Genomic DNA, 12,671 nt, shown 5'->3' on the forward strand with positions numbered 1-12,671 from the left:
TGACCTTAACACCAGTTTAGTAGTATAGAGCCCGTAGTCCCATTGGAGGAAAGTTCAGCCTGGAATAAGGTGAAGCACAACATAATCTGACTTTGAAACAAGCCAGGACAGCCAAAGTTATTTATGAAAGCACAATACCCTCTTGAGAAAACAAAATCACCAACACACTAAATTGTCAACAAGACACGTGCTCCTCAAACTTTTCACACCCTTGCAGTCAGTTCTTTGGCATCACTCTATTGTTAGCAGTGCTTGTCTACTGAACAGCACAACAGTAGGTGCTCATACACAACAATACACAACTAGACTGTCTACAAGTTAAACCCCCGTCAAACTTTTCACATCTTTGCTGACAGCCAATCTCAATGCCCCATTATTGACTCTGAGTGTAACAAAACACATACCAGTCTACTGTACCCTTTTTTGTTTACAGATAAATATGGTTTATTGTATGGCTACACATCCTCATGATCAGTGTTCATGTCTTTCCAGGAGACTTGCAGTACAAATCTTCTGCAAGAGGTCGAAGCAGTGGGTGGAACCTGCCTGGAACATTCAACCAACACAACATCCATATTCAGTTAGACTGATGTTGTAGTATAATATAAAATGCCTAGTATGCTCATAACTGCATTGTGGTATAGATATTGCTAGCTGTTGTACATACAGTGCATTCGGAAAGTATTCAGACCTCTTGACTTCTTCCACATTTTGTTATGTTACAGCCTTATTCTACAATGGATTAAATAAAAAAAAATCCTCATCAATCTATACAAAATACCCCATAATGAAAAAGCGAAAACAGGTTTTTAGACATTTGCGCAATTGTATTAAAAATAACCATCTCTGCAGCACTCCACCAATCAGGCCTTAATGGTAGAGTGGCCAGACGGAAGCCACTCCTCAGTAAAAGGCACATGCCAGCAGGCTTGAGTTTGCCAAAAGGCACCTAAAGGACTCTCAGACCATGAGAAACAAGATTCTCTGGTCTGATGAAACAAAGTTTGAACTCTTTGGCCAGTTCTGGAGGAAACCAGGCACCATCCCTACGGTGAAACATGGTGGTGGCAGCATCATGCTGTGGGGATGTTTTTCAGCAGCAGGGACTGGGAGACTAGTCAGGATCGAGGGAAAGATGAACAGAGCAAAGTAAAGAGAGATCCTTGATGAAAACTTGCTCCAGAGCACTCAGGACCTCAGACTGGGTAAAAGGTTCACCTACCAACAGAACAATGACCCTAATCACACAGCCAAGACAACGCAGGAGTGACAAGTCTCTGAATGTCCTGGAGTGGCCCAGCCAGAGCCCGGACTTTAACCCGATTTAACATCTCAAGAGAGACATGAAAATAGCTGTACAGCGATGCTCCCCTTCCGACCTGACAGAGCTTGAGAGGATCAGGTGTGCCAAGCATCATACCTAAGAAGACTCGAGGCTGTAATCGCTGCTAAAGGTGCTTCAACAAAGTACTGAGTAAAGGGTCTGAGTACTTATGTGATATTTCCTTTTTCTGTTTTTCAAATCAAATCGTATTTGTCACATGCACCGAATACAACAGGTGTAGACCTTACAGTGAAATGCTTACTTACAAGCCCTTAACCAACAATGCAGTTTTAAGAAAATACCAACAAAAAAAAGTAAGCGATAAGAATAACAAATAATTAAAGAGCAGCAGTAAATAACAATAGCGGGCTATATACAGGGGGTATTGGTACAGAGTTAATGTGCAGAGGCACCGGTGTTGAGGTAATTGAAATCAAATCAAATGTTATTAGTCACATGCTCCGAATACAACAGGTGTAAACCTTACAGTGAAATGCTTACTTACGAGCCCCTAACCGACAGTGCAGTTTCAAAAAATACGCATAAGAATAAGAGAAAAGCAACAAGTAATTAAAAAGGAGCAGTAAAAAATAACAATATATACGGGGGGGTGCCGGTACAGAGTGAATGTGCGGGGGCACCGGTTAGTTGAGGTAATATGTACATGTAGGTAGAGTTAATTAAAGTGACTATGCATACATGACAACAGAGAGTGACAGTGGTGTGGAGAGTGGGGGAGGGGGCGGGGGAATCTGAATAGTCTGGGTAACCATTTGACTACATGATCAGGAGTCTTATGGCTTGGGGGTAGAAACTGTTTAGAAGCCTCTTGGACAAAGACGTGGCGCTCCGGTACTGCTTGCAATGTGGTAGCAGAGAGAACAGTCTATGACTAGGGTGGCTGGAGTCTTTGACAATTTTCAGGGCCTTCCTTTGACACTGCCTGGTGTAGAGGTCTTGGACGGCAGGAAGCTTGGCGCCAGTGATGTACTGGGCCGTTCGCACTACCCTCTGTAGTGCCTTGTGGTCGGAGGCTGAGCAGTTGCCATACCAGGCAGTGATGCAGCCAGTCAGGATACTCTCGATGATGCAGCTGTAGAACATTTTGAGGATCTGAGGACCCATGTCAAATCTTTTCAGTCTCCTGAGGGGGAATAGGTTTTGTCGTGCCCTCTTCACAACTGTCATGGTGTTCTTGGACCATGTTAGTTTGTTGGTGATGTGGACTCCGAGGAACTTGAAGCTCTCAACCTGCTCCACTGCAGCCCCGTCGATGAGAATGGGGGCATGCTCGGTCCTCTTTTTCCTGTAGTCCACAATCATCTCCTTTGTCTTGATCACGTTGAGGGAGAGGTTGTTGTCCTGGCACCACAAGGCCAGGTCTCTGACCTCCTCCCTATAGGCTGTCTCGTTGTTGTCGGTGAGCAGGCCTACCACTGTTGTGTCATCTGCAAACTTAATGATGGTGTTGAAGTCATGCCTGGCCATGCAGTCATGAGTGAACAAGGAGTACAGGAGGGGACTGAGCACGCACCCCTGAGGGGCCCCAGTGTTGAGGATCAGCGTGGTGGATGTGTTGTTACCTACCCTTGCCACCTGGGGGCGGCCCGTCAGGAAGTCCAGGATCCAGTTGCAGAGGGAGGTATTTAGTCCCAGGGTCCTTAGCTTATTGATGAGCTTTTAGGGCACTATGGTGTTGAACGCTGAGCTGTAGTCAATGAATAGCATTCTCACATAGGTGTTCCTTCTGTCCAGGTGGGAAAGGGCAGTGTGGAGTGCAATAGAGACTGCATCATCTGTGGATCTGTTGGGGCAGTTTGCAAATTGGAGTGGGTCTAGGGTTTGTGGGATGATGGTGTTTATGTGAGCCATGACCAGCCTTTCAAAGCACTTCATGGCTGCAGACGTGAGTGCTACGGGTCGGTAGTCATTTAGGCAGGTTACCTTAGAATTATTGGGCACAGGGACTATGGTGGTCGGCTTAAAATATGTTGGTATTACAGACTCGGACAGGGAGAGGTTGCAAATGTCAGTGAAGACACTTGCTAGTTGGTCAGCGCATGCTCGCGGTACATGTCCTGGTAATCTATCTGGCCCTGCGGCCTTGTGAATGTTGACCTGTCTAAAGGTCTTACTCACATCGGCTACGGAGAGCGTGATCACACAGTCTTCCGGTACAGCTGGTGCTCTCATGCATGTTTTAGTGTTATTTTACTCAAAGCGAGCATAGAAGGAGTTTAGCTCATCCAGTAGGCTCGTGTCACTGGGCAGCTCTCGACTGTGCTTCCCTTTGTAGTCTGTAATGGTTTGCAGGCCCTGCCACATCCGACAAACGTCGAAGCCGGTGTAGTATGACTCGATCTTAGTATTGAAGCTTTGCCTGTTTGAAGGTTCGTTGGAGGGCATAGCGGGATTTCTTATAAGCCTCCGGGTTTGAGTCCAGCTCTTTGAAAGCGGCAGCTCTAGCCTTTAGCTCAGTGCGGATGCTGCCTGTAATCCATGGTTTCTGGCTTGGGTATGTACGTACGGTCACTGTGGGGATGATGTCATTGATGCACTTATTGATGAAGCCAATGACAGATGTGGTGTACTCCTCAATGCCATTGGAGGAATCCCGGAACATATTCCAGTCTGTGTATAGCAAATCAGTCCTGTAGCTTAGCATCTGCTTCATCTGACCACTTTTTTATTTATCTAGTCACTGGTGCTTCCAGCTTAAATTTTTGCTTGTAAGCAGGAACCAGGAGGATTGAATTATGATCAGGGAATATGTACATGTAGTGACTATACATAGATAATAACAGAGAATAGCAGCAGCGTAGAAGGGGCGGGGGAGGGCAATGCAAATTGTCTGGGTGGCCATTTGAATAGCTGTTCAGCAGTCTTATGGCTTGGGGGTAGAAGCTGTTTCGAAGCCTCTTGGACCTAGACTTGGCACTCCGGGATCACACCCTGTTTTACAATTTTCACCTAAAATGACATACCCAAATCTAACTGCCTGTAGCTCAGGACCTGAAGCAAGGATATGCATATTCTTGATACCATTTGAACGGAAACACTTTGAAGTTTGTGGAAATGTTAAATTAATGTCGGAGAATATAACACATTAGAAAATACTTTTTTTGTTCCATCATCTTTGAAATGCAAGAGAAAGGCCATAATGTACTATACCAGGTTAGGTACAATTTAGATTTTGGCCACTAGATGGCAGCAGTGTATGTGCAACGTTTTAGACTGATTCAATAAACCATTGAATTTCTGTTCAAAATGTTGTATCAAGACTGCCCAAATGTGCCTAATTGGTTTATTAATACATTTTCAAGTTCACAACTGTGCACTCTCCTCAAACAATAGCATGGTATTCTTTCACTGTAATAGCTACTGTAAATTGGACAGTGCAGTTAGATTAACAAGAATTTAAGCTTTCTGCCCATATCAGATATGTCTATGTCCTGGGAAATGTTCTTGTTACTTACAACCTCATGCTAATCACATTAGCCTACGTTAGCTCAACTGTCCCGCGGAGGGGACACTGATCCTGTAATAAACGGAACATAGAACAATATAACAAACACGAGTAGCATATGGACATGAATCACATAGTCAATGCTGCCTGGGGAATGGAACTAAGGAGGTGACAGATATAGGGGGGTAATCAGTGAAGAGGAGTCCAGTAGGGATCTGACGGCCTCCTCCCTCGATGTCCAGGGGGAAGTGGAGGAGTGTCGTGGGGGACAGCATCAGCCAGGGGATGAGGAACCACCGGCCTGAGAAGGGAGACATAAAACGTAGGTGAGATACGGTAGTCACTGGGAAGCTGTAACCTATACGTCACCTCGTTGACCCTCCGGAGAACAGACCGGGGCCCAGCTTCTTGCAGGGCAGGCGGAGTGGGAGGTTCCTGGTGGAGAGCCAGATGCGATCACCAGGATGTAACACGGGCATGTCACTGCGGTGGCAATCCGCCTGCTCCTTCTGGCAACGGACGGCACGCTGGAGCCTCACATGAGCCTCACTCCAAACCTCCTCTCTGCGCCAGAACCATTCGACCACCGCAGGGGCCTCAGTCTCAAACATAACATCAATACATTTTAGGTATAGCAAACACAGCTAGGCAGCTAGCTAGCTAAATTTGGCTAGCTTGGATTGTAGTATTACTAGCAAGCTCTGTTATGTCCGATTCGGTCTCCAAATTGTTATGTACTGAACAACACTGCCTTGTGTAAAAGGAGAGGTTATATTGCTAGCTAGCTACCGACAGCAAAACAACTTACTCGTTTGTCTTTTAACCTCCTGAGTCCTGGTCCAGTTGGTCTAGGCTACCGCAGCTGCTTGCTGTTTTGCAATTATTTTTCTTGCTGTTTTAACTCCTCTTCAGTCTATTGCAGCTCAAATAAATAGGTCTGTGTTCCTATGTACAATAACATAAAAAAATGTTTTGTCGTCCAGCTCTTGGAAAAAGGAATCATCAGAAGCAGCAATTGTAGCTAATTATTTAGCAATCTCGGATAGACAGTGCACGGTAACATAGCTCTAGTGAACCTGTAAACTAGTACCCCGTTTTGAAAAGCCTGCCTTCGAGGGTGGGAACAAGAAAGTAGGGCTCCCATCAGGGAAAATGAGTCAACTTAGATATCCCACAATGTCCTGGCAGATAGGAACATCATTGAGACAAGTCCAATAGCTCTACTGAACAAGGACAACCGGATCCACTCACTGCTAGTGTGACCATGCAATCAGCAAAACACAAAGGCCACAATAAATTCCAATCTGGCCCTTATACCATGATGGCCAGCTGATTATAAACAGCTTCCAATTGACTCATTCATCCCCCCTCCTCTACCCTGTAACTATTCCCCAGGTTGTTGATGTAAATGAGAATGTGTTCTCAGTCAACTTACCTGGTAAAATAAGGGTAAAATAAAATACAAATTATACAGGACCAACTGACCCCACCTACCGTCAACCAATGATGTCAATGCGGAGCTATACGGAGCCCTATGCTTTGTTCTGATTTGGCTTCCGGAGGCTCCTCAATTGTGTCAAACCCTCCATATGGAGCCTCCGGATCGCATTTCCGGAGCAATTATAAATTGGGTTTTAAAACACCCCCCCCCCCCACACGCACAGTAAAATATATATACACACTGTAACACTACATATATTATTACCTAAAACTTAAAAAGTGTGACAGCATCAAATCTAATCAAGTGTTCAGTTATGTTGGAATTTGCAACACCCATGGTATGAGCAACCAACAATCTAGTGGTGACAGTTTGTGAACACTTCAAAAAGTGTTAGTTTCACTCCAGTTCAGTGGGTTACATAATTTCTAAGAAAGTGTTCAATTTAACACTGTGTTAAGTCAGTCATGTTTTTCATGAAATTGGATGATATTTGTATGAAACCAGATCCATGCATGATGACCAAAGTATGACAAATGACATTTACCTCAACATCATAAAGTTACTGGTCCCCTCCCCATGTCAAACACTTGGATTCAGGAGGCAGATTATTAAGGGGACATGGTGACATAACCCTACCTCTCATTTTAATACACCAATGGTAATATGATATTTTCTTACCTAATTTAAATAAGTACCGCCTTGTAACTAAAATTGGAGAAGGCATGTGTGTGGAGGGGCTTGGTTTAAATAGATAGATACCTGCTCCACTGATCCCAAAATTTGACTGTAGGTGTCAGAAAATATACAGTTGACATCAGAAGTTTACATACACCTTAGCCAAATACATTTAAACTCAGTTTCACAATTCCTGACATTTAATCCTAATAAAAATTCTCTGTCTTAAGTCAGTTAGGATCACCACTTTACTTTAAGAATGTGAAATGTCAGGCTTTTTATGGCAGTTTTGGAGCAGTGGCTTCTTCCTTGCTGAGCGGCCTTTCAGCTTATGTCAATATAGGACTCGTTTTACTGTGGATATAGATACTTTTGTACCTGTTTCCCCCAGCATCTTCACAAGGTCCTTTGCTGTTGTTCTGGGATTGATTTGCACTTTTCGCACCAAAGTACGTTCATCTCTAGGAGACAGAATGCATCTCTTCCTGAGTGGTATGACGGATGCGTGTTCCCATGGTGTTTATACTTACGTACTATTGTTTGTACAGATAAACGTGGTACCTTCAGGCGTTTGGAAATTGCTCCCAAGGATGAACCAGACTTGTGGAGGTCTACAATTTATTTTCTGAGGTCTTGGCTGATATCTTTTGATTTTCCCATGATGACAAGCAAAAAGGCGTTGAGTTTGAAGGTAGGCCCTGAAATACATCCACAGGTACACCTCCAATTGACAGAAATTTTACATTTACATCATTTAGCAGACGCTCTTATCCAGAGAGACTTACAAATTGGTGCATTCACCTTATGATATCCAGTGTAACAACCACTTTACAATAGTACATCTATATCTTTTTTTGGGGGGGGGGAGGATTACTTTGTCCTATCCCAGGTATTCCTTAAAGAGGTGGGGTTTCAGGTGTCTCCGGAAGGTGGTGATTGACTCCGCTGTCCTGGCGTCGTGAGGGAGCTTGTTCCACCATTGGGGTGCCAGAGCAGCGAACAGTTTTGACTGGGCTGAGCAGGAACTGTGCTTCCGCAGAGGTAGGGAGGCGAGCAGGCCAGAGGTGGATAAATGCAGTGCCCTTCTTTGGGTGTAGGGACTGATCAGAGCCTGAAGGTACGGAGGTGCCGTTCCCCTCACAGCTCCGTAGGCAAGCACCATGGTCTTGTAGCAGATGCGAGCTTCAACTGGAAGCCAGTGGAGTGTGCGGAGGAGCGGGGTGACGTGAGAGAACTTGGGAAGGTTGAACACCAGACGGGCTGTGGCGTTCTGGATGAGTTGTAGGGGTGTAATGGCACAGGCAGGGAGCCCCGCCAGCAGCGAGTTGCAGTAATCCAGACGGGAGATGACAAGTGCCTGGATTAGGACCTGCGCCGCTTCCTGTGTAAGGCAGGGTCGTACTCTGCGAATGTTGTAGAGCATGAACCTACAGGATCGGGTCACCGCCTTGATGTTAGCGGAGAACGACAGGGTGTTGTCCAGGGTCACTCCAAGGCTCTTAGCACTCTGGGAGGAGGACACAATGGAGTTGTCAACCGTGATGGCGAGATCATGGAACGGGCAGTCCTTCCCCGGGAGGAAGAGCAGCTCCGTCTTGCCGAGGTTCAGCTTGAGGTGGTGAACCGTCATCCACACTGATATGTCTGCCAGACATGCAGAGATGCAATTTGCCACCTGGTTATCAGAAGGGGGAAAGGAGAAGATTAATTGTGTGTCGTCTGCATAGCAATGATAGGAGAGACCATGTGAGGATATGACAGAGCCAAGTGACTTGGTGTATAGCGAGAATAGGAGAGGGCCTAGAACTGAGCCCTGGGGGACACCAGTGGTGAGAGCACGTGGTGCGGAGACGGATTCTCGCCACACCACCTGGTAGGAGCGACCAGTTAGGTAGGACGCAATCCAAGAGTGAGCCGCGCCAGAGATGCCCAACTCGGAGAGGGAAATGAAATTATGTTAATTAGCCTATCAGAAGCTTCTAAAGCCATGACATAATTTTCTGGAATTTTCCAAGTTGTTTAAAGGCACAGTCAACTTAGTGTATGTAACCTTCTGACCCACTGGAATTGTGACACAGTGAATATTTTGTGAAATAATCGGTCTGTAAACAATTTCTGGAAAAATTACTTGTGTCATGCACAAAGTAGATGTCCAAACCGACTTGCCAAAATTATAGTTCGTTTTAAACACTCCAACCTAAGTTTATGTAAAGTTCCGACTTCAACTATAATTAAAAGTTTATACTATTCATTTATGGGGATGGCAACGAGACTGTAACATGATTATAATTTGCATGATTTGTGACAAGTAACAGTGAGAACCAATAACCACAGACAACTACAATCTACCGTCAAACTCTAATGGTTTATTTATAAACACACGGTAATGGGGTGTGAGAAAAGGGGCTGAGCTGGACCCAAGCAAAGAAACAATAAGCCAAAAACACCCCTAAGCTAGACTAGCCTATTTCAAGAACAGTTAGCTAACTAACCAAAAATACAGAGGGTGGTCCGCCCAGTTCTAACTAGGGTACTTAGACACAGTATTCCTACTGGTAATGTATGTCCATGGGCGACTTGTCTTGGTACCCCCTTTTCCCACCAAACAAACAAACAACAAAACAATACTCACAGGATTACCGGACAAATGTGACATGTAGTTGTAAAAACAAAAGAGATCAACACAGCGATAGAGAGAGGGGGACACAGCGAGGGAGAGAATGAACACAAAGATTGAGCTCAGAGTGAGATTGAGCTCAGAGTGAGAATGAGCTGGGGAGAAAACAACTGACTGGGTTTTTAAACCAAGGGAAAGGGACTGTGATAGGTTGAGGGAAAAGGAACAGGTGTCTTCTGATTGGGGACTGATTGATGACTGATTGGGGAGTGATGATTGTCACCTGTGAGGGGAGAAGGAGAGACAAGAAACACACATACAGGATACACACACAGGATACCTGTATCCGTAACACACACAAATGGCTATTTTACATTGGAATCAGAACGACTGCTCGTGACCTTAAAAATTCTGGTCTCAAAATTGTGCAGCAGGATTCTCCCACCCACAAACTGAGATAGCTTTGGTTATTTTGAACTGAGAGGAACTGACAGAGCAGAGAGGAGAACCCTGTTTTGAGCAAGATGTTCCCCAGTTCTTTCATCATCATCATAATTTTTAAAGATCTCTTGAGTTTTTATGAACTCTTAACCTCAGATGAGAAATCTGAATCAGTAGTTGATATTTGCTGTGTCTACTGTTGCCAATTTGCCTTAATTGAGTAAGCTATGCAGTGTGGCAGTCTCCCGACCACACACACACACACACACTGTTCTAGTTTTGTTCTGCCTATGTTGAGTCAAATGCTGTGCTTTTTTAAAGTTGACTTTTAACTTTTCCCTCAGACGAGAACTCAAAATCACAAATATTTGTTATGTCTACTATCATTACATTAATTGGCTTAAACAATGATACAAATGAATGAGGAGGCACCAAATACACAGTAGGTGATATTATTAAAGGACTCCAGCTAGTAACTATGAATCTGTCTGCCAACCCCATGATGCTCCTCGTACAATATTTATTTATCACTGAGACGTTTCAATAGCAGGAAGCAGCTGGTTTGATTCATAAATTGTAAGGAGAGCTCTGGCAGGGGGTGTTGGCAAAACAGTAATTCCTTCTTCGTGGCGCTGGAAGTTGGAACATCTGGAGTTGGAACATTTCTGTTTGCGAGAGATCATTTATTATGAATGAAATGCTGTTTGTTGTGAGTTTCTCCACTGAACCATTCAGAGTAATTACTGGCTCTGCTGGCATGGAAAACTAACATTATCTCCAGGCCTGTCAAATAAGGACACAGGACAGTTTGTAGCAGGACTAATAAACATGGGACATTTGGCTTTGTGATCAGTTAATCAATCAATCAATCAAATGTATTTATTAAGACCCTTTTTACACCACCAATTGTCACAAAGTGCTTTTTAGTAACCAGGTCTAGACCACAAAGAGCAAGCAGAAGGGGGAGGTCCATCCAGTTCTGTCTGTAACAGGATGCTTAGCTGTGTGATCCTCCAGCTTAGTGACCTCTCCCCTCCCTCCCTCCCTCACTAACGCTCTCTCTCCATCCTTCCCCCTCTCTCTCCAGTCCGATTCATAAATTGTAATGACTATTAAATAGATTCATGACTAAATGGAACTCTGCCACCCCATGTAACTCAAGCTAGAAATATAACCAGATATAAACAAAACATATACAAAAACACTTTACTGCACGACAGGGATTGTGAAGAGACACACAGATATTTTGTATTGTATTTCGCATTGTATTATGTATTGTATTATGTATGGTCGTGGATGGGTATTCCAGCATGACAATGACCCAAAACACACGGCCAAGGCAACAAAGGAGTCGCTCAAGAAGAAGTGTGTATCCTGTATTTGTATTTCTTTTCTCTCCTTCTCCTCCTCACAGGTGACAATCATCACTCCCCAATCAGTCATCAATCAGTCCCCAATCAGAAGACACCTGTTCCTTTTCCCTCAACCTATCACAGCCCCTTTCCCTTGGTTTAAAAACCCAGTCAGTTGTTTTCTCCCCAGATCAATCTTTGTGTCCAATCTCTATCGCACTGTGTCCAATCTCTATCGCACTTTGTCCCTCTCTAGCTCTGTATTGATCTCACTACCTGTATCCGTAACAGTGACACAAACAACAACAGAGAGTTACACATGGAATAAACAAACATACAGTCAATAATACAATAGGAAACGTCTATATACAGTGTGTTCAAATGAGGTAGGATAAGGGAGGTAAGGCAATAAATAGGCCATAGTGGCGAAATAATTACAATATAGCAATTAAACACTGGAGTGATAGACGTGCAGAAGATGAGTGTGCAAGTAGAGATACTGGGGTGCTTAGGAGCAAAATAAATCAAATAAATAACAGTATGGGGATGAGGTAGTTGGATGGGCTATTTACAGATGGGCTATGTAAAGGTGCAGTGATCTGTGAGCTACTCTGACAGCTGGTGCTTAAAGTTAGTGAGGGAGATATGAGTCTCCAGCTTCAGTGATTTTTGCAGTTCGTTCTAGTCATTGGCAGCAGAGAACTGGAAGGAAAGGCAGCCAAAGTAGGAATTGGCTTTGGGGGTGACCAGTGAAATATACTTGTTGGAGCGGGTGCTATGGGTGGGTGCTGCTATGGTGACCAGTGAGCTGAGATAAGGCGGGGCTTTACCTAGCAAAGACTTATAGATGACAAGGAGCCAGTGGGTTTGGAGACGAATATGAAGCCAGGGCCAGCCAACGAGAGCATACAGGTCGCAGTGGTCGGTAGTATATGGGGCTTTGGTGACAAAACGGATGGCAATGTGATAGACTGCATCCAATTTGCTGAGTAGAGTGCTGGAGGTTATTTTGTAAAAGACATCGTCGAAGTCAAGAATCGGTAGGACAGTCAGTTTTATGAGGGTATGTTTGGCAGCATGAGTGAAGGATGCTTTGTTGCGAAATAGGAAGCCGATTCTAGATTTAATTTTGGATTGGAGATGCATAATATGAGTCTGGAAGGAGAGTTTACAGTCTAACCAGACACCTAGGTATTTGTAGTTGTCCACATATTCTAAGTCAGAACCGTCCAGAGTAGTGATGCTGGACAGGCGGGCAGGTGCAGGCAGCGATCGGTTGAAGAGCATGCATTTAGTTTTACTTGCATTTAAGAGCAGTTGGAGGCCACGGAAGGAGAGTTGTATGGCATTGAAGC

This window comes from Salmo trutta, chromosome 20, assembly GCF_901001165.1.
Source record: "Salmo trutta chromosome 20, fSalTru1.1, whole genome shotgun sequence".
Lineage (NCBI taxonomy): Eukaryota > Metazoa > Chordata > Actinopteri > Salmoniformes > Salmonidae > Salmo > Salmo trutta.